This window comes from Mirounga angustirostris, unplaced genomic scaffold, assembly GCF_029215605.1.
Source record: "Mirounga angustirostris isolate CCGP_5_RB_7025 unplaced genomic scaffold, mMirAng1.0.hap1 SCAF_2, whole genome shotgun sequence".
In the NCBI taxonomy this organism is placed as follows: Eukaryota; Metazoa; Chordata; class Mammalia; order Carnivora; family Phocidae; genus Mirounga; species Mirounga angustirostris.
In genome coordinates this window covers 31251445-31274899 of record NW_026991710.1, presented here as the reverse complement: position 1 = coordinate 31274899, position 23455 = coordinate 31251445, and the positions used below count along the sequence as shown (strand labels likewise).

At 43.0% G+C, this 23455-nt stretch overlaps 1 long non-coding RNA gene across 3 annotated transcripts in view; it reads left to right on the top strand.

The window, feature by feature from the left end:
• The window catches only part of LOC123848650 (uncharacterized), a 51445-nt gene extending 28313 nt beyond the window's left edge, over window positions 1–23132 (top strand). Inside the window, exons 3-5 of one of the 3 annotated variants that reach the window (XR_010409328.1) lie at window positions 11649–11802; window positions 16480–16768; window positions 17731–23132. This is a non-coding gene — a long non-coding RNA (uncharacterized LOC123848650). The other 2 variants (XR_010409329.1, XR_010409327.1) reach the window with 2 other exon arrangements.
• The last annotated feature ends 323 nt before the right edge of the window (window positions 23133–23455 follow it).

Genomic DNA, 23455 nt, shown 5'->3' with positions numbered 1-23455 from the left:
TTACAGTTTTGTTGTCTGGATCTGGAGAGAATAGCTGTGCTAGCACATGAAGGTTAGTACCCATTCTGCCCCTTGGATTAGTTTCTTATCGCTGCTGTACCAAATTACCACAAACATCGTGGCTTAAAGCAACACAAGTTTATTCTCTTAGCATTCTGTTGGCCAGAAATCCAACATGGGTCTCAGCGGGCTAAAGCTGAGATATTGGCAGGGCCACATTCCTTTCTGGAGACTCTAGGGAAGGATCTGTTTGCTTGCTGTTTCCAGCTTCTAGAAGCCACCTGCATTCTGCAATCATGTCTCCCTTTCATTTCAGAGCGAGGGATGGCCAGTAATCTTTCTCACATTATATCACTCGGACTCTTCTACCTCTCTCTTCTACATTTAAGGACCATCCAGGCGCACCAGGGTGGCTCAGTTGGTTAAGCTTCTGCCTTTGGCTCAGGTCATGATCCCAGGTTCCTGGGATGGAGTTCCACATAGGGCTCCTTGCTCAGTGGGGAGTCTGCTTCTCCCTCTGCTCCCCACCCCCACCCCTGCTCATGCTCGCTTGTAGGCTCTCCCTCTCTCTCTCTCAAATAAATAAATAAAAATCTTTAAAAAAAAAGGACCATCCAGATGATCCAACATAATCTCATTGTTGTAAAATAGCTGATTAATAACCTTAATTTCCCTTTGCCAAGTTATGTAACATATTCACAGGCACTGGGCATTCTGGAGAGGTCATTATTTTGTCTACCACACCCTCAATACCTTTCCCTTTGATCAGGATACAAAACATAACTGTAGGTTCATGTCGACTGATGTCCTATAAATACACGAGAGTCTTGCTAATGTTCGATGAACATGACCAACTAAATGAGACCTATTGGAGGTCTTGTTTTGTTATTTGTCCTACTAACAGACCCCTTCCCTGTTGCTCTGTCGGGGGCCAGGCTCCCGTGTTTGTCTCACATGATCCTGCAGCATAACCAGTGCAGAGTGGGCCACGGGGGGCCAATGAAAGAGCTTGCCAACACCTCACTGGAATTTGCCTTAAGAACTGGAGGGGAGAGACGCGGATAACTGTCATCAGTGGTTGCCGCGTTCTGGAATCAAAGGGGTTGTAGAGACGGGACTGAAGTTGCCAATATGCTAACGCAATGCTAGTCAGGGTTTGAAAGAGGCAAGAGCCAGCTGAGCTCACACAGAGAGGAAGCGGTTCTGCAGAGATGACAGCTGAGTGCATTTACCGAGGGAAGCCAGCATGCAAGACTTTCCCCACAGCTTTGGCTCTATTTTAGAAAATAGCGTTTTGAACAATTATTAAGAACTAGAACTTGTGACAGGGGAGAGAATTAAAGAGGCTGATTATGAGTTCCAAAGATTGTTTATAAAGTCATAGCAGCGTTCTCTTACTCATGTAACAGGGAAAATGGAGAAAAGAAAGTGAAAAATCAGAAAATCTCATCATCCTACATGTTCCTGATCTTCCATCTTTTATAAATAATAACATAGAAAGTGCTATGGGGGAGGCAATGCATTATTTGGAAGTGTTTTAGGCTAAAACGAGCAACAAAACTGGTTAATGGCAGCTGAACTCCAAGGACATTTAATTTTATTTAACAAGAAGGCCAGAGTGATTCCAGGGTTTGTTCTGAAGTTCCATGATGTCATCAAGGACACCCCATCCTTCTCCCCACTCTCTCCAAAGAAGGACATTCCCAACTATTGGCTTCTCATTCTTGTTCTGGTGACCTCAAGGTCGCAAGATGGCTGCCACAACTTGAGGTATTTTGGCTTCACATCAGCTTTCCAAGGTAGAAGGTAGAAGGTGGGGGTAGTGCATAGAGGCTATATTCTTCTGAGGTTCTGTCATTTTATGTGAGATAGGGACCACCCCACCCCCACCCCCCAGCCAACATCTCCCTACATCTCTTTGGCCGGAACAGGCTCACTTGCCCACCTCTAACCCAACACCATCAAAGGGGAATGGGACAAGATGATGACTTAGACAACACACAGTGAATCGCCTGTGACGGGAATAGATGCCTCCCTGCCTCCCTGTGATGAGTGGATTTCCACCGGTTGAAGTTCTGTTAGCAGAGAAGAAGTGGGCTATGGCTATTGGGTAGCCAATAAACTGTTGGCAACAAGCCAGCAATGAAATAGCTGGAGGAGGAAGAAGAGGAGAAATAGGAATTAGGAAACCACAGACTTCTTGGTTTTGCAAGATAAGAACTGTAGTTATGCCTATTACAGCAACTCCGGCTAAGGCTGCTGAAACCGCATCAGAAATGTATTTTTCCTATATGCTGAAGGAAACTTCCACGTTCTAGGTTAAAGGCCTTGCCTGGGATTTGCTCTCCGCTATTGACCGTCAGATGCTACTTGAGAAACTGCTGTCATTGGCAGTGGGAAGGGCCACATAACACAAGTTCTAAGCATCAGACAGATTTGGGGACTCCTCTTTCTCTCTCCCACCTTGCCCCGAGTAGTTAAAAATAAACACAAAGTCCAACCCATAACTACCAACCCATAACTGCCATGACTAGTACCCATTTCAGTGTTTTTAAAAATAACAATATCAAGGGGTGCCTGGTGGCTCAGTCAGTTGGGCGTTCAACTCTTGATTTTGACTAGGTCATGATCTCAGGATGGTGAGATTGAACCCTGCGTCGGGCTCCACGCTCCGCAGGGAGTCTGCTTGAGATTTTCTCTCTCCCTCTGGCCTCTCCCCCGCCCAATCCATGCATGTTCTCTCTCTCTCAAATAAGTAAATAAATCTTTAAAAAAAATAACAATATCAACTTTTTCCAAAATCATTTTTTGGTAGTTGCAACTTTTCAGATGCCCATAAATATGTGCTTATTCTCTATTTTGGGTAAAGCACCATTGCTCATGGGAATTCTCTAGTTCTGCATGTCATCACTGGAACCCCAGATAATATATAAAAAATTATTTATCACCTCAATGGTTTGAGAGTTAATTGAGACCATCAAAGGGTGACATCCCGAAGGCGTAGCTCTAAGCGACTTCAGTAACGAGGTCAACATATGTAAAGCACAGAAAATACTGCTTGACATAGAGTGAGCTCTACATAAAGTGTTGTTATAGATCTCAAAACTCTTTCAGAATGAAAAGAGACCACATGATGTATACAAGGATGGTACGTTAATGAGAGAGCAGTGGGGAGAGGGGAAGGGTAAGAGGACGAACACTCTCTGATGATCCTCCCTATTCCAGGTACAGGAAAGGCAATGTACATCTCTGTGTTATGACATGTTAATCATGACAGCAACCCCACGAGGTAAGTATTATTACGGCCACTTGACCAGAGAGGAAATTGAAGCTAAGAAATTTGGAGAGACTTGGGCAAGATAAATCAGTAGGCAGCAAAGCTATCTCAGGTCTGTCCCAGCTGACCCGTGCTTTTCTTAAGAATACATGCTACTTTCTTTTTTAATTTGACAGACTCATAGGACAAAATATTTGGAAATGGATAAAAGCTTTAGGCGTTCATAAAAAAGGGCGCCAAACCCACTTAAGCTGGGTGGCTGATGGTGTCCCTGGAGGCAAGTATAATATAGCTTTTGCATAACTCTTGTTGATTATTTATAGCCTTGGAGTTACAAAGGTGAAAAATGTGATTCCTGTCCTCAGAGAACTTACAGGCCAGTGGAGAAACAGAAATGCAAACAAATTCAACACGGTAACTGCTACAGTGGTCACACGTTCAGAACAGAGGTGGATTATGGTAAAAGAAATCCCTACCTGGAAGGGGATTGGAGAAAGATTCACGGAGGATATAATTTTGACACAGGATGCTGGCTAAGGACAAACAGGAGTTTGCCAGGCAGAGAGGACAGAGAGGACAGTCTGTGAAAAGGAGGGAGGCTGAAGACATCTCTGGGAATTGCAAGGAGTTCAGCATTGATGGCTCGTGAAATTTAGAGATAAGAGTGGCAGAAAATAAGTCTCTAGGGGAAACAAGTGCCAGACCTTCCTAAAAGTGTTTAAGTTTCATTGTTTTTAGAAGGAAAATAATAATTATGCAGCACTGTGATGTCACCAAATAAGAAATGACGTGAAAGCATAGAGGTCCAAAGTAATTAATATTTTAACTTTCATGCCTGCCCAAGATTGGAGAGGACCTAAATGTGCACCGATAGAGGACTTGTTAAATACATCTTGTATACACATAAATGAAAAACTATGCAACTATTCAAAAAGAATGAGACAAACCTACAGTGTCCTAGATCAGGTGCTCTAGAAAGCCAAGCTAACAATGTAGGGAGATACAAGCCTCGGATGGCGAGGGGGAGGCCAGTGTGAAGTAAGTCCAGAGAAGGTTCATTGCCATGCAACGTGCTAGCATGCCCACCACATCAACGACTGGAAGAGACACAGCGCTTCGCTCAGCAGGTGGGTTACAAGCAGGAGCCATCTCAGGGTGGACTATGCAGGAGAGGTAGGAGAAGTCACCTGCTTGGCTCCTCCTGTCTCTTGTTTCCAATTGGTGGAGCTTCTCACTTCCCAGTTAGGTCCTGACCCTTGGTGGCACCTGGGTCGCTGGGACCTATGCCTTGTTCTATGGTGTTTCATCTGGGTCCCAAAGTGGAGGGGCTACCAGGTGCAGGAGGAGCACTGACCGAGAGAGAGAAAGAGGGAGCCTGTTGAGGGAATTTTAAAAGGCACGGGAAGAGTTTTCTCCCGATACATATAATGCTGGGCTATAAAGTCTGGAAACATAGACATTATTTTATCACATATTATATGTTGATAAGCTAGCTTTTTTTTTTTAAAGATTTTATTTATTTATTTGAGAGAGAGAGAATGAGAGACAGAGAGCGTGAGAAGGAGGAGGGTCAGAGGGAGAAGCAGACTCCCCGCTGAGTAGGGAGCCCGATGTGGGACTCGATCCTGGGACTCCAGGATCATGACCTGAGCCGAAGGCAGTCGCTTAACCAACTGAGCCACCCAGGCGCCCCGATAAGCTAGCTTTTTTACAAAAAAATTCCTTATGTTTTCTTATGTAGGCACCTTGTGTTTTGGTATAAAACAAGCTTCAGAATGTCCTTTAATTGAATAAACAAGGTACAGCACAGTACATACGCTGCCTGCCAACCCTGGGTAGAATAAAGAATATGTGTGTGGGGCAGAAGCTGGCAAAATAGCTGAAGGAGATTAAAAGGTATAAAATAAATAAGTCATGGGGATACAACGTACAGCATAGGGAATATAGTCAATAATATTGTACTAGTGTTGTATGGTGACCACACTTATCTTGGTGAGCAGTTCACAATGGATACACATGTTGGATCACCAGCTGGTACACCCGAAACTCACAGAATATTGTATGCAGCTATGCTTTGCTAAAAATTAAAAAAAAAAAGTATGTATGCTTATTTCTGCATAGAATTCTTCTGGAAGGAGATCCAAGAAGCCACCAGCAGTGTTTGTCTTTGGGAGGAGGAATTAGGTGGGAGGGGGGTTGAGTAAGAGGAAATTCACTTTTCACCATATCTCTTTTTGTGCTTTTCTAAGTCTGCACCCTGTCAGACTATAATTTATTCGTCTGAAAACTTACATTACACTGAGAAACCCATTTTTAATGTTAGTGTCAGGGTGGCTGGTAAAACAGGCGGCAAAGAATTACACCAAGAGTAGAACCACCAGCAGGACAGAGTTTATTTAGTCTCTGAGGCTGGAGAGGGACCCAACACCGAGAGAGACGTCGCCCCCCAGTTTCCGTTAGGCTGGGCCTTCTAAGGGGTTTTCAGGGTGTGAGAGGGCTGCAGCTGTGGCGAGGGGGCCAACTCTTGGCCAGGTGGAGCGGGAGGTGACACTTTCTCCAGGGGCTCTGTCCGGGAGGTGGGTTGTGGTCCCGCTAGAGAATACCTTTTGTCGTTGTGGTCTACTTTCTGAGAATGAGGGGCACCATGACCTGGAAAAGCAAAGAGTTAGGGCCAAGCACAGACACCTGTGGGTTTAGTCTGTAAGCTTGCCTGGGGAGGGGACCTTTTTTCCCCCTTTCAGTTAGGAAGATCCCACTGGCAGTAGTAAAGAGGATTTTTGAAGGAGATCATTTAACTCAGCAAATATGTAGGAGCATCAGGATACCAGGGCGGAAAGGGAAGGAAACATGGCAGACCTGGCCCTGCCTGACAGAGTTTGTAACTGAGAGAGAGGACAGGTAGACAAGTGTAAAGGCAGCGCTGTGGGCTCTGGAACCCTCAGCAAGTGAGGACAACAGATCCTCGCTCTGAGTACACAATCCCAGTGCTGAAGAAGTGATTTTGTGGTAAAACCCCTACATGGGCCGCGCTCAGTCTCTCGTGTTTCCTCCCTATGGTCCCTGTGCTGTACTTTTCATCCCCGTGACTTATTTATGTTACAACTGGAAGTTTGTACCTTTTACTCCCCTTCACCTATTTTGCCCATCCCCCAACTCTTCCTCTCTAGCAACCACCAGCTTGTTCTCTGTCTTGGTGAGTCTGTTTCTGCTTTTGTTGCTGTTGTGTATTTGTTCCTTCGTTTGGTTTTTTTTAGGTTCCACATATGAGTGGAATCATATGGTATTTGTCTTACTCTGGATGACTTACTTCACTTAGCGTCATACTCTCTAGGTCTATCCATGTTGTTGCAAATGGCAAGATCTCATTCTCTTTTATGGCCATTTGTGTGTGTGTGTGTGTGTGTGTGAGAGAGAGAGAGTTATATAATCATAGTTACATATAATATATATATATATAATATATAAATTAGTTTCTCATTTTTAAATTGTTGATGTTGAGCCAGAAAAGAGGTACACAAACTTTTTCTGTAAGGGGGAAGTGATAAATATTTTAGGCTTTGCAAGCTGGACTGTCTCTGTCCCAGCTCCTCAAGTCTGTTGAGGAGGTACGCGGCAGCCTTACCAATATCTACGCAAACGAGCAACGCTTGGTCTAATTAAACTACTGGGAGCCTTGCAAGTCTATTGGAGGCTCCAAGAGGACTTGGAATATCATACAATTTTTAGGTGTCGTGAAATATTATCCTTCCTTTGATTTTTCCCGAAGCCTTTAGAAATGCACAACCTCTTGTCGGCTTGTAGGCTGTACCAAAATGGGCAGAGGGTCCTATTTTGCCTGCAGGCTGTGGTAGGCTCACCCCTAAGTTAAAATTCTAACTCCGTCCACGTAAAATATCGATACGTCTCCAAACAGCAGTGCAGGTGCTGCTGGACCACGCAATCGTTGTGGTTCTGTGGCTGGTTGCTTGATTTGCATTTCATTTTGGTTTAACTTTGGGTTTGTTCCCCTTACTTCGGCATGCTTATTCTTGCTGCATCGTGTGCTGATTTGAAATGGAGTCCTGCACTGCCAAGAAGGTCACAAAAGAAGATTTAATTCCCCTGTGACTGCCGGTTATTTCATTTCTGGACATTAGAGGCGCTTTTATGAGCTCCACACCATATGCCATATGGAATATCATTATGAGCTCCCTAGAGCTTCTGTTATGGCCATCTGTCTGTGACTTCCTGTGTGGTTTCTTTGGCAGATGGGGACTCATCTATCAGAAATGCTTCTGTAAAGTAAGTTTTCAAAGCTCAATTCTAAACATCTGCCTCTGGAGTTAGATGTATATTTTCAAGGCTTAGACGTTGGAAGCACATTCATAATGATCGCTATTGTGAAGGCCCAGTTGCCAATCAGAAGAGTGTATTGTAGTCCATCACCAGGGTGACACCTGGACACAAGCGCGGCCAACCCTGCAAAATCCTCCCCAAGGAAAGCTCTAGAGTCTCCCATTTGGAGGACTCTGACTTGTTAGTCAGAACCTTGGCGTTCTGCCTGCACTAGGCCTCTGCTCTCAAACACACCCAGAATTTTCCATCCTAGTGGTAGGAATTATATTTGTCATCATATTGTGTATTTTGTTTTTGTGTCCCCAGTATCGAATACGACACCTAACACTTAGTAGGAGTTCAGTGAATTTTTGTTAACCTGAACTGAGATGTTGAATTATCCCCCGTGAGCTTCTAGATCATCTCTCTCTGCAGTATCAATGACAGGACTTTCACTCAACATGACATTGGTGATCAGTGGTAAAGGAACTGTTTGTCTTCCATCTCCTTTGTTCTGCCCCGGGTGAGGTCTTTCACTGCCCACACTGCTGACCTCCACCTGATCCTGTTGCCCCATATTTGGTGCCATGCCAGGCTAGGACTCTCCCCCAGATTCTCCAGAAGTTTCTCAGCACTTGCCCTCGGTGGACCAACCATAGTACTCCTTGGGGAACTGATGACCTCCTGCCAAGATTACTCCTCAGTGAGGATCCAAAGTCCCAGGGGGGAACCAACCAGACCGTCCTGCCCCAAAAGGGTGGGGATTACCCTTTGGAGGGATTCTCCCCTCCCTTTCTTTTCTCTTTTTAGCCCTCGGGTGGTCTGACCCTGTACTTCCCAGACAACTGAAGATCTCGGGCCAGGGCAGCTGCCTGGTGTGGTCTGAAGGTCTGAGGATGAACATGACCACTGCCCAAATGCCAAAGATTTGTCATTGTCGAGCTGTCAGTGGGGAATGTAGAGGCTACTTTAAGGCAATAGGCTTGAGCAATGGAAACCCGAGGAAGGGAAAAGGGCCCACAGTGACCACAGGGCTGAAAGCAAACAGCCTCATTAAGCAACCCACCTGGAGATAGCCATAGGCCCTACCTGCCCAATGGGCTGCTTACAACCAGGCACAGGTACCAAAAAAGGAAAATTCCATATGTTCCCATACCTCTTCACTCCCCCCATAACTATAGCCCCTCACTACCTCTTGTGGCAGAGTCTCTTTCTTCTTTGCTGTCTTGCCCACTCTTCCCTTGCTGTATAGTCAATAAACTCCTATCTCCTTAAAAAAAAAAAAAAAAAAAGAATTGTTTGTTATGTTGTCTTGGTGGCTGATTATGAATGTATATAAAGTTCATATTTATTTTGTGAAGATGAGTGAGATACTCAGAATAAAGCATTTTCAGATCTTCACATAAATGCATAGAATAGATCACCCAGGATCGCAAGATGTGGATGGATGAAAGTATCTTGACCTCTGAGTAAGAAGATCTTGACTTAAATACCAGCTCTTTACAAGCTCTAAAAAAACAAAACAAAACAAAACAAAAAACCACTTACTATCTTGGATCTATTTTGGTCTCTGAAACAAAGAATAATCCCTGCCCTCTCTTCCACCTTGCAACCTAGAAGTGATGTAAGAATTGAACAAGATAGTGTAAATGACTAAAGTTTACAAAATGAAAATTTGCAATGCAAATATAGGATTTGTTCATTCATATGCACATTTATGGCCCCCTAAGGACAAAGCACTGGGGAATACAGATGTGAAAACAAATAATTTTTAAAGGCAGACAAATGAGTTGGCACACAGGGAGGTAGCAGGAACGGTCCTCAACTTGAACGGGCTTAAGAATCAGGTGGAAGGTATGTTAAACATGCAGATTCCTGTGCCCCACTAGAGAGATTCTGGTGTGAAAGATCTGGGCTTGGGTACAGTATTCTATGGATTTAACAAACTCCCCAGGAGATTCTGATGTGGGTGGTCCATGGACCAGGCTTTGAGAATACCAACTTAGGATTTAGCAGGGAAGATAGAAAAAAAAAATCACTAACAACTTTCTTATTAATTTTAGGACCCCAAAATAGGCCTGCAATATTTTGTTAAAATGGTGTTCACGGCCGGTGAAGAAGTGAGAAACAAGTGAGATGATGAGATCAAGGGTACAACAATGGTACAATGGGAGTCTTCTCTCCTTACTTCCCACATTTTCTGTCCTTTCCACCTGTGACTGTAACCCTAGATTTCTTTTTTTTTTTTTAAGATTTTATTTATTTATCTGAGAGAGAGAGAATGAGAGAGAGCACATGAGAGGGGGGAGGGTCAGAGGGAGAAGCAGACTCCCTGCCGAGCAGGGAGCCCGATGCGGGACTCGATCCAGGGACTCCAGGATCATGACCTGAGCCGAAGGCAGTGTAGCTTAACAAACTGAGCCACCCAGGCGCCCAACCCTAGATTTCTTTTAGGAGTTGGCATATTTGTTAGGATTCAGTTGAGTTCTATGTGTTTACAAAAAAAAAAAAAACAAAAAAAAAAGTAATGGCTTACACAAGGTAGGAGTTTTTCTTACTGGAAAGCAAGGTCCAGAGATAAGTGATCCAGAGCTGGGATGGTGGCTCCACAAAGTCACGAGGGATCTGCTAGGTGACTTTTTAGTTCCTCATTCTATCATCCATAGGGTGTGGGACCCTCAACCTCAGGGTCCAAGATGGCAACTATAGCACCATAACTCACAGCATTTTTCCAGGCAGTGAGATAGAGATCAGAAAGGGCAAAAGGAGAATCAACTGTCTTTTAAGGAGACTTCCTAAAACTCATCATCCCTATGTATATCTCATTGGCTAAAGCTGCAGAAATGGGGCGCCTGGGTGGCTCAGTTGGTTAAGCGACTGCCTTCGGCTCAGGTCATGATCCTGGAGTCCCGGGATCGAGTCCCGCATCGGGCTCCCTGCTCGGCAGGGAGTCTGCTTCTCCCTCTGACCCTCCTCCCTCTCATGCTCTCTGTCTCTCATTCTCTCTCTCTCAAATAAATAAATAAAATCTTAAAAAAAAAATAAAATAAAATAAAGCTGCAGAAATGTATTGGTTATTCCCCAGGCAGCCACACACCATGATATAAATCAGTGTTTCTATTAGTAAGGAAGAGGGAAGAATAAATACATAATGAGGTAGGCAACCAGAAATCTCAAGCTCAGATGGGATCCTGGGGTTTGAAGCTTGTTTCACTCGGCCTGGGCCTCTGGCCACAGCGACTCCAGCTATTGCCTGATGTTGAAGCTCACGAAGAGGTAGCAGAGCAGAGAAAATCCAGTGGTGCTGGTGGGCAGACACAGATTTGGCATACACAGATTTTCTGAGTTGGTGGCATGAAAGTGCCCTCTGCCCTCTGTCTTCTAAAGTTTATTTCCCTGACCGTACCTGTATGGTTAAGAGATAGCCTACTGTTTGATTGACATCCCAGATTTAAGACTAAATAGCCCAATGACTTTTGGTAACTTAGCTGCCAAATGCTTTTGTTTTTATTTCTCTAAAATTGAGATACATTCTGATTTAGCTACGTTCCTCATAGGGTTATTTTGCTCATTGAATGCTATACGTGAAGTGCTTTTACACTTTAGGGTTAGATTCACAAATATATTATTTTGAAAAAAAAAATCCATCAAAGATAGGCTAAGGATTAATGAAAGTAGTTTGAATTATTTAAATTGGGTTCATATACCTAAAACTTTAATTTAAAATTTCCTATTAGCAGGTGACATGAATAATTAAAACATGTCATTTAATCCGAAGGAAATTCCTCTTACTGGATTTTTAATAAGATATCCAAACTATGAATATCTCAGCTATTGCCTCCAGTTCTTCCTGATTAATGTAGCTCATTAGCATAACAAATTCTCCCTCCCTCAGAACTGATCATTTTTTCTTGAAGGCCTTATCATAACTTCTTTGTATCAAACTCGGGTATCTTGTTTTTCTTCAATGAGACCCCTTCTTTTTATGTGTACATTTTAGGTGTAGCCAGATAGGAATGGGCAAAACATACATAACCACATTGGTTTCATTTTACAGATGGTGATTGACCAAAGTCAGCCCTTGAATGCACCTCTGCCCTTCATTACTCTACATGACCACTCACGCCTTCTCTGCTCTCCTCAGACCTCCAATCGCCCTTTGCTCTGGACTCACTAGCTGGACCTTGCTCTCTGGAATTTATGCATCTTGCGTAAGTGAAACTTTACAAGACTGCTCAGAAACTAGTTGAGCAACCATCGTCTTGTTATTTATCTTAATATAGTTCTGATGAACATGTACATAGTTCTACTAAAAAGGTGCCAGACAAATCCAAACTCAGGTTCAAGGTGCTGCTGCTTTATTCTTATGGACAAATCTACTCCCATGTTAGCAAGGTTCTGGGCTTGGCTCTAAATAAGAACCCCAGTTTGCAGACTACGGTTGAGGAGGCATCAGCATTCTTGCCTTCCCTGTAAATGTCTCTCTCATCCAAGTTGTGCTCATCTATCAAGGCGCAGCACAAACATGACCCTCTAAGCCAAAAGTGATTTTTTTTTCTCCCCTGAACCTGGAGACTAATTTATAGCTCTCCTGTGAGGCCCCACCTTACACTGATTTGACTTATAGTGGCTTGGATACGTATCATCTCTCCAGTAGACTGTAAAGCAATGAGCAGGGACCATGCCACATATTCTGTGTCTCCAGTGTCACTAAGGAATGAACCCTGGACTCATGTCGTGGCTTGTATTCACCTTTCATTCATTCACTGCATAACTATCAAGTGCTGACCATGGGCACTTGGGCCAGGCCCCGTCCTAGGTACGGGAGAGTGATAGAACAATGGCGAGCACGATTCACTCCCTCAAGGTGTGCAGCTCACAGCGCTGTCGGCAACGACGCTGGTCCATGAACTCTGGGTTACCTGTCTGCTCCGAGATCAGTCCAGAAACCGAGAGTAAGCACTTCGAAACTTTCAGAGCTATTTTATACCATGAAATCCAAGCACGTGATCAGTGTTAGCAAATGCGGTTTGAGGTTTGAGTTTTGTGTACAAGCGTGTTTTGTTTTTTTTTTTTAAGATTTTATTTATTTATTTATTTGTATATAGAGACACAGCGAGAGAGGGAACACAAGCAGGGGGAGCGGGAGAGGGAGAAGCAGGCTTCCCGCAGAGCAGGGAGCCCGATGTGGGGCTCGATCCCAGGACCCTGAGATCATGACATGAGCCAAAGGCAGACGCTAAACGACTGAGCCACCCAGGATGACAGAACAGCATTGTGGAATGATTATCCTGATGAAGAACTTGAACTGCTTTCTTCCTTGAGAAAGTCTTGCTATAAAGAAAACACGTCGGCTGAACTAAACAAGGTGCTTGGTGCTGTAAGAACAGTTGTGAATTTATGCAGAAATTAATGTAGTAAAGTGAAGATTATCCTCTTTATTAGTTTATGATATAGAAGCTGAGCAGAACAATTGTTAATGCTGAGAAAGGATGGGTTTTGAGGGGAAAAGTCTGTTGGAAATGTTTAAACTAAACTTGTAATGTTTCTGCAAGTAAGAAACCAGTCTTCCAACTTTTTCAAGATACCAAAAAAGCCATCTATACTTTCTTATTGTCTGACCTCTTCATGTTTTTAATAATCTTAATATTCCAGGCAAGGAGGGGAGCCTGGGTGGCTCAGTTGGTTAAGCGGCTGCCTTCGGCTCAGGTCATGATCCCAGGGTCCTGGGATCGAGCCCCACATCGGGCTCCCTGCTCAGCAGAGAGCCTGCTTCTGCCCTTCCCTCTGCCTGCCACTCTGCCTACTTGTGCTATCTCTCTGACAAATAAATAAATAAATAATATCTTTAAAAAAAAAAATTCCACGCAAGGAAAAAAAGTAACGTTTTTTTTTTAAGATTTTATTTATTTATTTATTTGAGAGAGAGAATGAGAGAGAGAGAGAGAGAGCATGAGAGGGGGGAGGGTCAGAGGGAGAAGCAGACTCCCCACTGAGCAGGGAGCCCGATGCGGGACTCGATCCTGGGACTCCAGGATCATGACCTGAGCCGAAGGCAGTCGCTTAACCAACTGAGCCACCCAGGCGCCCCATGTTTTTTTTTAATATTTTATTTTTAAGTAAGCTCTATGCCCAACACGGGGATTGAACTCATGACCCAAGGTCAAGAGTCGCACGCTCCTCCAACTGAGCCAGCCAGGCACCCCAGTAACATTGTTTTTTAATGACAGAAATAAACGAAAAGGCAAAATTAGAAGTTAGAAACCTGGAATAACAGAACTTTTATAAAAAAGTGTTACAACATTTCTCTTAACTCGGTACTAATTATCAATGAAATAGGTGATAAGCTAGCTAGTTCACACCTTTTCTTATCACCAGACAATTTATGAATTTGATAGAACATTTTGACTTTTATTTTCCATACAAAAGAAATTCTTAGAGCCAGAATCTATTTTTTCACCCAAAGATGATAGAAATTTAGCTAAAATTTTATAGAATAAATTGTTAAAACTGGCTGCTAATGAAAGATGGAAGAGGAATTATTGTGGATGAGTCAATAAATATCCTGAGCTTGCTAAAATTGCTTCAACATCTCTATCCCATTTCTGTCCACATACTTCTATGACACGAGTTTCTCTGCTTTGCTAATAAGACAAAATATAGGTGCTTAGATTTACACCCAGTAAGTGGTGTTGTCACAAATCTAACCTAATTAGCTAAATCAACAAGAAAGAAGCAGCTCATTTTTCCCATTAAAGACTTTAAGTATTGACATGCATATAGGTGTTTGTTCAAAGTGTTTGTTTATTTGCATAGAAGTGTTTAACAAGAGATAGACTATTGGGTCATTTTATAATCAAGCAAGCAAAGAAAGCAACTTCAAAGGTCATATGAAAAGGTAAGTACTCTCCCCCTCAAGAATGCAGACATTTCTTAGCAGGTATCTCTCATCCTTGGGCGGATTTAGAATTAAGAAGAGAAATGTTCAAGAGAATGAAGCACATACTGTTAATATTTACAGGTGGAGGGATCCATGCCGATTTGGGAGGAAGGCGGGACCACCACCTTTCTCCACCTCCCTCTCCCTTCTGGTCAGAAGGATTCCCCATGGCCCCTGGAGTGGGTCAGAGCTTCAGCTTCCGATTTGAATGAGCATGGGATTTCACTGTGCCCTCTTCACTTCCAGAGATGTGATCTGTGATAAGTTCTTTGCTCCTCTAAGGTTCATTTTTATCATCTATGGAATAGTACCCAACTGATAGCATTGTAAGGAGTAGAAAATACATGGGGATTGTTGGAACAGAGTAAGTGCTTAATAAAGAGCAGCTCCTCCAGCTGTCCATTGTTGAGTAACCACATGACATTTTGTCACGGAAAACAACAACCTTTTTATCTTGCTTATGGAATCTCTATACCAGGAATTCAAAAAGGGCACAACAGAGGATGTGTGCCACGATTACATCTAGGGTCTTAGCTGAAGTGACTGGAACAGCTGGAGGTAAACTGAATAGATGGAGCTGGGGTTGGGAAGGATCAACTTCCAAGATGGCTTCTTGACTCATGCATCTGGTGCCTGGGTTGGGATGGCTGAAGAATGGGCCCAGCTAGGATTGTTGACTGGAGTGCTCACCTATGGCCTCCCCATGTGGCCTGGGCTTCCTTAGAGCATGGCAACCTCAGGATAGTCAAACTACTTAGTGGCAGCTCGGAGCTCTTGGTATCACACTGTGCCAGTTTTAAATCATGGCCCCAAATTCTTTTTTTTTTTTTTAAAGATTTTATTTATTTATTTGAGAGAGAGAGAATGAGAGACAGAGAGCACAAGAGGGAAGAGGATCAGAGGGAGAAGCAGACCCCCTGCTGAGCAGGGAGCCCGATGTGGGACTCGATCCCGGGACTCCAGGATCATGACCTGAGCTGAAGGCAGTCGCTTAACCAACTGAGCCACCCAGGTGCCCATGGCCCCAAATTCTTGATCGTCCTTCCATTAAGACATCTCTGATGAAGGCTTTGAAGAAAAAAGATGCATGAATACTAGAAAACCTCCCAAAGTCTGGCATTTACTCCATGAGTAATGCAGTAGTAGGAGAAGTAGTAGAATAAATTATCAGGATTTTTGGGGATGGGCAATGTGTGAATTTAGGATTTAAAGATGTTGGGACTGGGTCCCTGATTTTCCTTGGCTCATAGTGATTTTTGAATAGGGCTGTTCCAACCCTCTCCTGCCTCCTCCTATCATAGAGTTTCTGCCTCCTGGGGTAATTTCTGCCCTTGCTGTGGCCACCTTGGCCACTGGCAAGCTCTACTCTTGCTCTCTGACTTCCTGATCTGCAAGCCTTCTTAGCTACTGCTCTGACCCCTTCTCTGCCTTCAGTTCACGCTGTTTTCTTCTGAGGCCATGATAATGGGAGGCCAGGAAACTCAAGGGAAGCCAGAGAGGTTTGTGTGCAAATGTGGAGAATGATGTGAATACAGATGGCTCAGCCTTTATTATAAGGTTAGCATCAAGTAAAATTACATATTTGTTTCTTACAACAAAAATACCTTTTTAAAAAAAGATTTTATTTATTTTTGTGTGTGTGAGAGAGAGAGAGCATGAGCAGGGGGAGGGGCAGTGGGAGAAGGGGAAGGAGAAGCAGGCTCCCAGCTGAGCAGGGAGCCCGATGCGGGGCTCCATCCCAGGACCCCAAGATCATGACCTGAGCTGAAGGCAGACGATTAACCGAGGAGGCCACCCAGGTGCCCCAAAACAAAAATATCTTGAAGACACTGAAGACTTTAAAAGCAGGGTGCTATGGTTTTGCATATACATAGTCACACACATTTACACATAAGGGTTCTTTTAAGAAGAATATCATTTACGCTGTTATTTTTCTTCTTTCTGGCAGGCATCCCTGGTTTATACCAATAGCTAGTCAGCTCTTAAAGGGCATTCCTGTTGTGGTTTATTAGAAGATTCAATACCTTCAAAGACTTAGGTCTTTCCCTCTCTGCCTACTGTACTCAGTGTGGGTAGAGAATAATGGGAATGTGGACAAGGTCACAGTCCCCTCAGCACTCCTGGCTCTGCTTGGCTTGTTTTCAAGTGACTTACTGATGTTTACCCAGAAGAATCAGAAGATTGAGTGGGTGAGTCTGGACGAATCATCACCACACCAGAGGAGAACTCAGCCCTATGTAAGCAGCACCTATCATCAGGAGATAATTTGGTGGTAGGGAATCTAGAAATCAATGGGAACTTCTCCCCTTAGCTTTGTTTTTTGTGTGTGTGTTCTCTTGGCATTCATCGATTTTGCCTCTCAGCTTGTGAAGTACTTGCACTTTGAGCCTTCCTTTTTTATTTGTGATTTTTATGACAATTATAATTGAGCTTCATGAAATCTCCTCTAGTCCTGTAGGCTTTTGGACATAGTCTCTCTGTTTGAGGTTAGGTCCAGAAGCTTCTTCCACATACATTTTTTACTTTAGGAGTTGTTTTGGAATTTCTCTGGAAACCACACACTGAGTCAGAACGAAACCTTTTTAGAACATCTCCCTAAACTGAATACCTTAGCAGAATGGATCCATCCAAGGAGCGTGCTTGAGGAAAAAGGTCTGAATGCCGTCTAGCTAAATATAGGGATTTGTCCTGCTGAGTGGACTGTGCAAGCTGAGGACAAAACCTGACGTGTTTGGGGATTTTTAGACGCTGTTATATTGGAGCGGAAGTAGAGGCTTGGGGGCAGTGAAAATAGAGAAGAGACCCAGCTGGGAGGACACAGAAAGAAGAATCTGGAGAGGAAGTAGTGAATGGAGAAGCATGGTTAAGCTTAGCTGCAAAGTGTGATGTAACCTTCCTAGACTCCCCATAAAATCTAGAAAATTGATATTATAGTTAGATCTTTTTTGCCAAATAACCTTTTTATTTTAGATCAGTTTTAGATTTACAGACAAGATGTGAAAACAGTACAGAGAGCTGGCATATACCTATCCCACACCCAGTTTCCCTGTTACTAATATCTTACATTAGTATAGGGCCCTTTTCACTATTAATGAACCAACATCAGTATTTTATTATTAACTAAAGTCCATGCTTTATTTAGACTTCCTTGGTTTTTTTACCTGATGTCCTTAAATTTTTTTTTTTTTTTCTCTTCCAGGATCCCATCCCATCCAGGATGCCACATTACATTTAGTTGTTATGTCTCCTTAGGCTCCTCTTGGCTGTGACGGTTTCTCAGACTTGCCTTGTTTCTGATGCCCTTGAGAGTGTTGAGGTGTACTGATCAAGCGTTTTGTAAAATGTACGCCAATTGGGATTCGTCTGATGTTTTCCATGATTAGATTGGGATTATGAGTTTTTGAAAGGAAGGCTATGGAGGTAATATGATACTCTCATCATAGCATGACAAAGGAACATACGACCGACATGGCTTGCTGCTATTGAAGTTGACCTTGATTACCTGTTTGTCAGGTTTCCCCACTGTAGTTATTTTCTGAGAGGAAGTCACTGTGCACAGCCCACATTTAAAGAATGGGGAGTTAGGCTCCGCCTCTTGGAGGGCAAACTAGCTATATAAATTATTTTGAATTCTGCACAGGAGACTTGTTTCTTCTCCTCATTTATCTATTTATTTGATCACTTATTTACATCAGTATGAACTCATGGATATTCATTTTATTCTTTGGATTATAATGCAATATTACTTTATTGATTTTGTTTCTCAAATTGTTCCAGCTTTGACCTTTGGGAGCTCTTTCAGTTGGCTCCTGTGTCCATTTGACATATCCCTTAATTGTGTGTGTGTGTTAGCACTTTCTGACTTTCTGGATCTTATCTATTTTCTGCCCAATCCTAGAATCAGCAATTTTTCTAAGGAGCCATGGTTTATTTATTGGAAAATGGTATCAGAAGCCAAGTTCTGGCTGCTCGATGTGCTTGTTGCTCCTGGGGGTCATTGTTTCTAGGCCCTCTCAGCTGACAGAACAAGAAGATAGATGTGTACCTTATCCTGTCTATACACATATCCATAAATATTTCTATATGTAGCCATCTATATATTAGGCTAAACATCCATTTATACTGAGGTCTCGAGCCCTGATCTATTATCACATGGGTGATTCTAGTCTCCTCCCCTTGCTTACCTCTAAACTCCCACTCTAACACTGAGAAACCAGCCATTTACTGAATTGCTCCATTTCGGTACAGATGGGTCATGGTATCAGAATTGTTAGCTTGTATCTCTGTGGGAAAAACTTTGTCAACTAGAGTGCGGTTTCTTCTACCTTTGGTCTTACAGGCTCTGCTCACATCCAAAGTTACTTAGGTCAGCATCTCTTTCCCCCAGACTCTGGGATGACGTTGTTTCCAACACCTGCAGTACATTAGACTGATTCATCACCTTCTGCATTCCATCCTAGAAGTCCCTGTCCTACAAAGTGTTTTAAAAATTTGCATGCATGAAGGTTCCTTCTTTGTGCTGTAGAGTTCTATGGGTTTTGGCAAAGGCCTAGTGTCGTGTATTCATCATGAGAGTATCATACAGAATAGTTTCACTGATGTTAAAAAAAAAAAATCCTATGCTTCACCTATTTCAGCCCTTCCCCAGCTCATGAAAACCACCACTCTTTTTGCTTTTTAAAGTTAGATTTTTGGCCAGAAGGTACAAAGGGGAAATGCATCCCAGTGCCGAATGTGGGCTCAAGATGGAAGGGGAGAGGGACAGTGGGCACCCTTGGGGCCCAGAGACATGTGGACCACCGCTATGGGAATCATGTTCATGCCCCAAACCAGAGCTGAACCCCCTACTTATAGTCATTTTATTCCACATTGATTTAAGAACATTTTATGGAATGCTTACTACGTGCCAAGTGCTAAGAAGACAATGAGGTAAGACAGGGTTCCCGGCCTTATAGAACATATGCTTTAATAAGTAAGTTGGAAGGAGGGTAAAGAAAAGTGTTTTTTCACCTAACTAAAATGCATTCAACATCTCCCACTGAAGCCTGATGACTTCTTTTCTGCTGAGGATCATGACAGAAGCTAAGAAATGTTTTATAGAGATAATTATAGATGAACTCAAGACTGGGGACTCCGGATTTAAAAAGCACTGAGCTGGATGCATCTACCATCGTGAGGTCCAGGCCTGCCAGCAAAGCCTGCGGTCTCTACTGTCAGGCCCGCCTCCCTGGCTAGGCTGCCCCCCACCCCCACCCCGCTAACCCAGACTCACTGGTTCTGAAGTCCTGAAGTCAGTCCGTTGTTGGGCACAATCCAGGGCAGGGCCGGGGCTTTCTATGTCAACTATGGATCCCCACATGGAAAGGGAAAATACTCCTCCCAATCTCACCCCGCTCCTTACCTGCTGGGGTCCCTTTTGTACTGTTTCCTCCAACACGGCTTGAAGGGAAACCCAGGAAGTCGAATAACGGAAAGAGCACCGAGCCAACTTCCAGGGAAACAGAGCCCTGTGCCAGGATTCAGCTGGGGGCTGTTCACTGAGGCTGGTTTTCCAGTTGAGGCTCTGTAGACCCCCATAGCCCATCCTGCCTCCTGGACACCTGATGGGCCCGGGGACGCGAGGGCAAACAAGCTGAGGTTGTGTCTCCCGCTGGGGCTTTACCACAAAAGGAGATGTTTAACATTTCTTAACGAAGGAAGACATTTCCATTGCCTGGAGCAAGAGGGCTCTTTCTTTTTTTAGAGTGTTTTGTTTTGGTTTTTTATTTATTGGTGCAAAATGGTGGTTTATTAAAGCACGGGGACAGGACCCATGGGCGGAAAGAGTTGCTGCACCCGGGTTGTGACAATGTTTGGTTTTTTTAATGGATAAACACCTCAGGGTGCTGCCCACTCCACAGGCTCCAGTTTTAATGAACTCTGCAGTCACTGGTCCTTGCTGGGATTTGCGGGAACTCTCCAAAGATCCCCCTAAAGGGGCCTGGCTAATGAGTACTTAGTCTGCAGCTTTGTTGAGCGTTTACTGAGTGTAAGCGGTGAGGCCTGCCGTTACCACCACGAATCAGACAGACGCCCCCCCCGGGACACCGTCTCTCCAACGGCTTCACAGAGCATCTGTGAGGTCGGTTTTACTTGGAGCTGCTCCCTCGGGCAGAGCCGGGGTGTAGGGACATAGAAACGAGGAACGTGGGTTAGGAAGCCCAGCTCGCAGCAGCGGGACCTTGGAAGGGTGACTTCACCTCGCCACGTCTCAGTTTCCTTGCCTGGAAAGTAGGAATAGGAGCACCCTGTCAGGGGATTTGGGGGAAGGATTAAACAAATTTAGCCATGTGAAGCCTTTAGAACACACTTCCTACATGTCTGGTACATAGTAAGTCCTCAAAAACTGTTTGCAGTTATAATTATGGTCTTTTTTTATGTACCAGCTTAAGTGCTTTACAGCCATTACATAATTCATGATGACACAAACTTTCAATTTACAGATGGGCAGAGAGAGACTCAGAGAGGTGAGAGAGCTTGCCCAAGGACACAGGAAGTGGCAGAGCCAGTGGGTGAGTCTAGAATCCACGCTCTCATGTTGCAGAGATCTGTGTTTCGTGGAAACGAAAACTCTTCCCTGCTAGCATTGTTATCCGAAAGTGTCAGTAGAAGATTGTGGAGGGGGTGGGGCGGGGAGCACCTGGGTGGCTGAGTCAGTTAAGTGCCTGACTTCCGCTCAGGTCATGATTTCAGGGTCTTAGAAGCACCCCACCCCCTCCATGGAGCTCCCTGTGCATTGGGCTCCCTGCTCAGCTGGGATCTCCTTGTCCCTCTGCCCCTCCCCCTGGTAGTGCTCTCTCTCTCTCAAATAAATAAAAATCTTAAAATAAAGAAGGTTCTCACACAGCTGTCATCTCAACTCCGAACAATTTTAAGACACCACTGATTTTATGAAGTATTCTGGATCGACCGGTTCCAATGTGAAAAATGAGTGTGTATTTATAGTTGATAAAATTAGTAAAATAGGGTAATATTATAAAACTTTTTCTGAGTACGTTCTATGAGTCAAGCATGGACATCCTTTCCATATTTTAATGTATTTAATCATCATAACAAACCTATGAGAGAACTACTATTATCTTTATTTTCTAGATGAGGAAATAAAGACAAATAGAAGTTAAATAATTTGTTTAGATCCCATAACCAGAAGCAGGTTCAGAATTTGATACCAAACTATCTGATTCCAAAACTCATGCTCTTAACCACCATAACGATATGGTCTGAAAGACTCAAGCAGGAGAGACAGAGTGCCTTGCAGGTGGAAAGAATGAGGTCAACAAAGGCTTGGGGGTCAGAAAGTGCATGAAGAGCTAGAAAAAAAAAGTTTCAGCTTGACCAAAGGGGTAATAGGAGAAAATGATAGAAGGATGGGGATTCAGATGTCAAGCCAAGGAATCTAGGTGGATCTAAGAGAAAGGTAAAGAGTGTAGACTTTAGTTTATAGATATGTGCATGTATAGGTACATATATGTGTTGGCATGTATTGGTATATATAGGCATCAACATGTGTGTATCTGTACATGCATGTGTTTATATGTATGTTTATATGTGCATATATATACTTTATGTGTGATATATATTTTATATGCTATATATCATATGTGCATTATAAATCTTATATATGTGTGTGTTACATGCTTATACATATATAATATGTGTGTATATATATTAGTTATATATATATATATATGTAAATCCCTCTAATTATAGCAAATTCTTCCCAGAAACTTGGTACATTTCTCAGAGAGCCAGGGAAGAAAAACACTTTGAAAATTTATATTAATGCATTTAATTCAACAAAGATACTTGTTTGACTATCAGTATATTATTTTGAGTATTACTCTTGTGGGAAAAGGGGCAATTAATTCTATATTTCTGTTATATTTTCAATCATTTTTGTGCGATGATATTATCGACAAGGTTTTTTATTATCTTCTTTATATTTTTTTGTCTTTTCCAAACCCAACATGTATTAGTTTTGCAATCAGAGGAGCGATGCTATGCAGAACATTCAATCTTTATTTAGGCACTTAAACATTCTGTCTTATTTGTAGTACTTTAATAAGGATCTTCAATTACATCATAGTAAGTGCCTCATGTCTATTGACACAACATCTTTCTTCTGGGGCGTGTCAACCTCATTTATTTAGACCCCATAAGAATCCTTGGAGATGGTATTTTTGCTGAGCACCAAGAGCTACTTCGAACAGAAGATGGAAAGGTTGGCAGATTGTCATCCTACTTGAAAGACTGGGAAATGTGGCTCTAGGGATCAGCAGTGATTCATCCAGGGCTAAGCAGAGAATACAAGAGCTGGCAAGAGTCCCAAGAAGCCCCATGTTCTCCCTGAATAAGCAGATGTCTAGACATGGTGTCCAGAATGTCCACGTCACTGTAGCGTGATGACTCAAGAGACAACCAGTCCACCAATACTGACACGTTTGCATGATAACGTGTGGCCTTTCACAGGGAAATAGTTGAGACTCAAATGCAAGTGGAAAGAATAGCTCAAAAAGTGTTTTTATGGCTTCTAATAAACGATGATATTCATCTTTTGGAAAACCCACCAATTTATTTGTGGTTAGAATAGTGCAATCAAAGATCTCCCTTGTATTTAGGTTGAAATATATTAATAAGTCAGTATCTCTAACAGAGATATACTGCATTAAAATTTTAGAAGTTTCCTATGATTTTAGCATTTAAAAGATAGATACGAGCTTGATTTCCATTTATGACATAGCTAGGAAACTAAGAATAATTCACTTGAATTTTTGACTATAGTATATTTCACTCGATGGTAATTATATTTATTGTTACTCAGCATGTCCCTAGGAAACCTTTCTTTTACTGAGTTGAAATAGCTCATATTAGAATTCATCATGTAA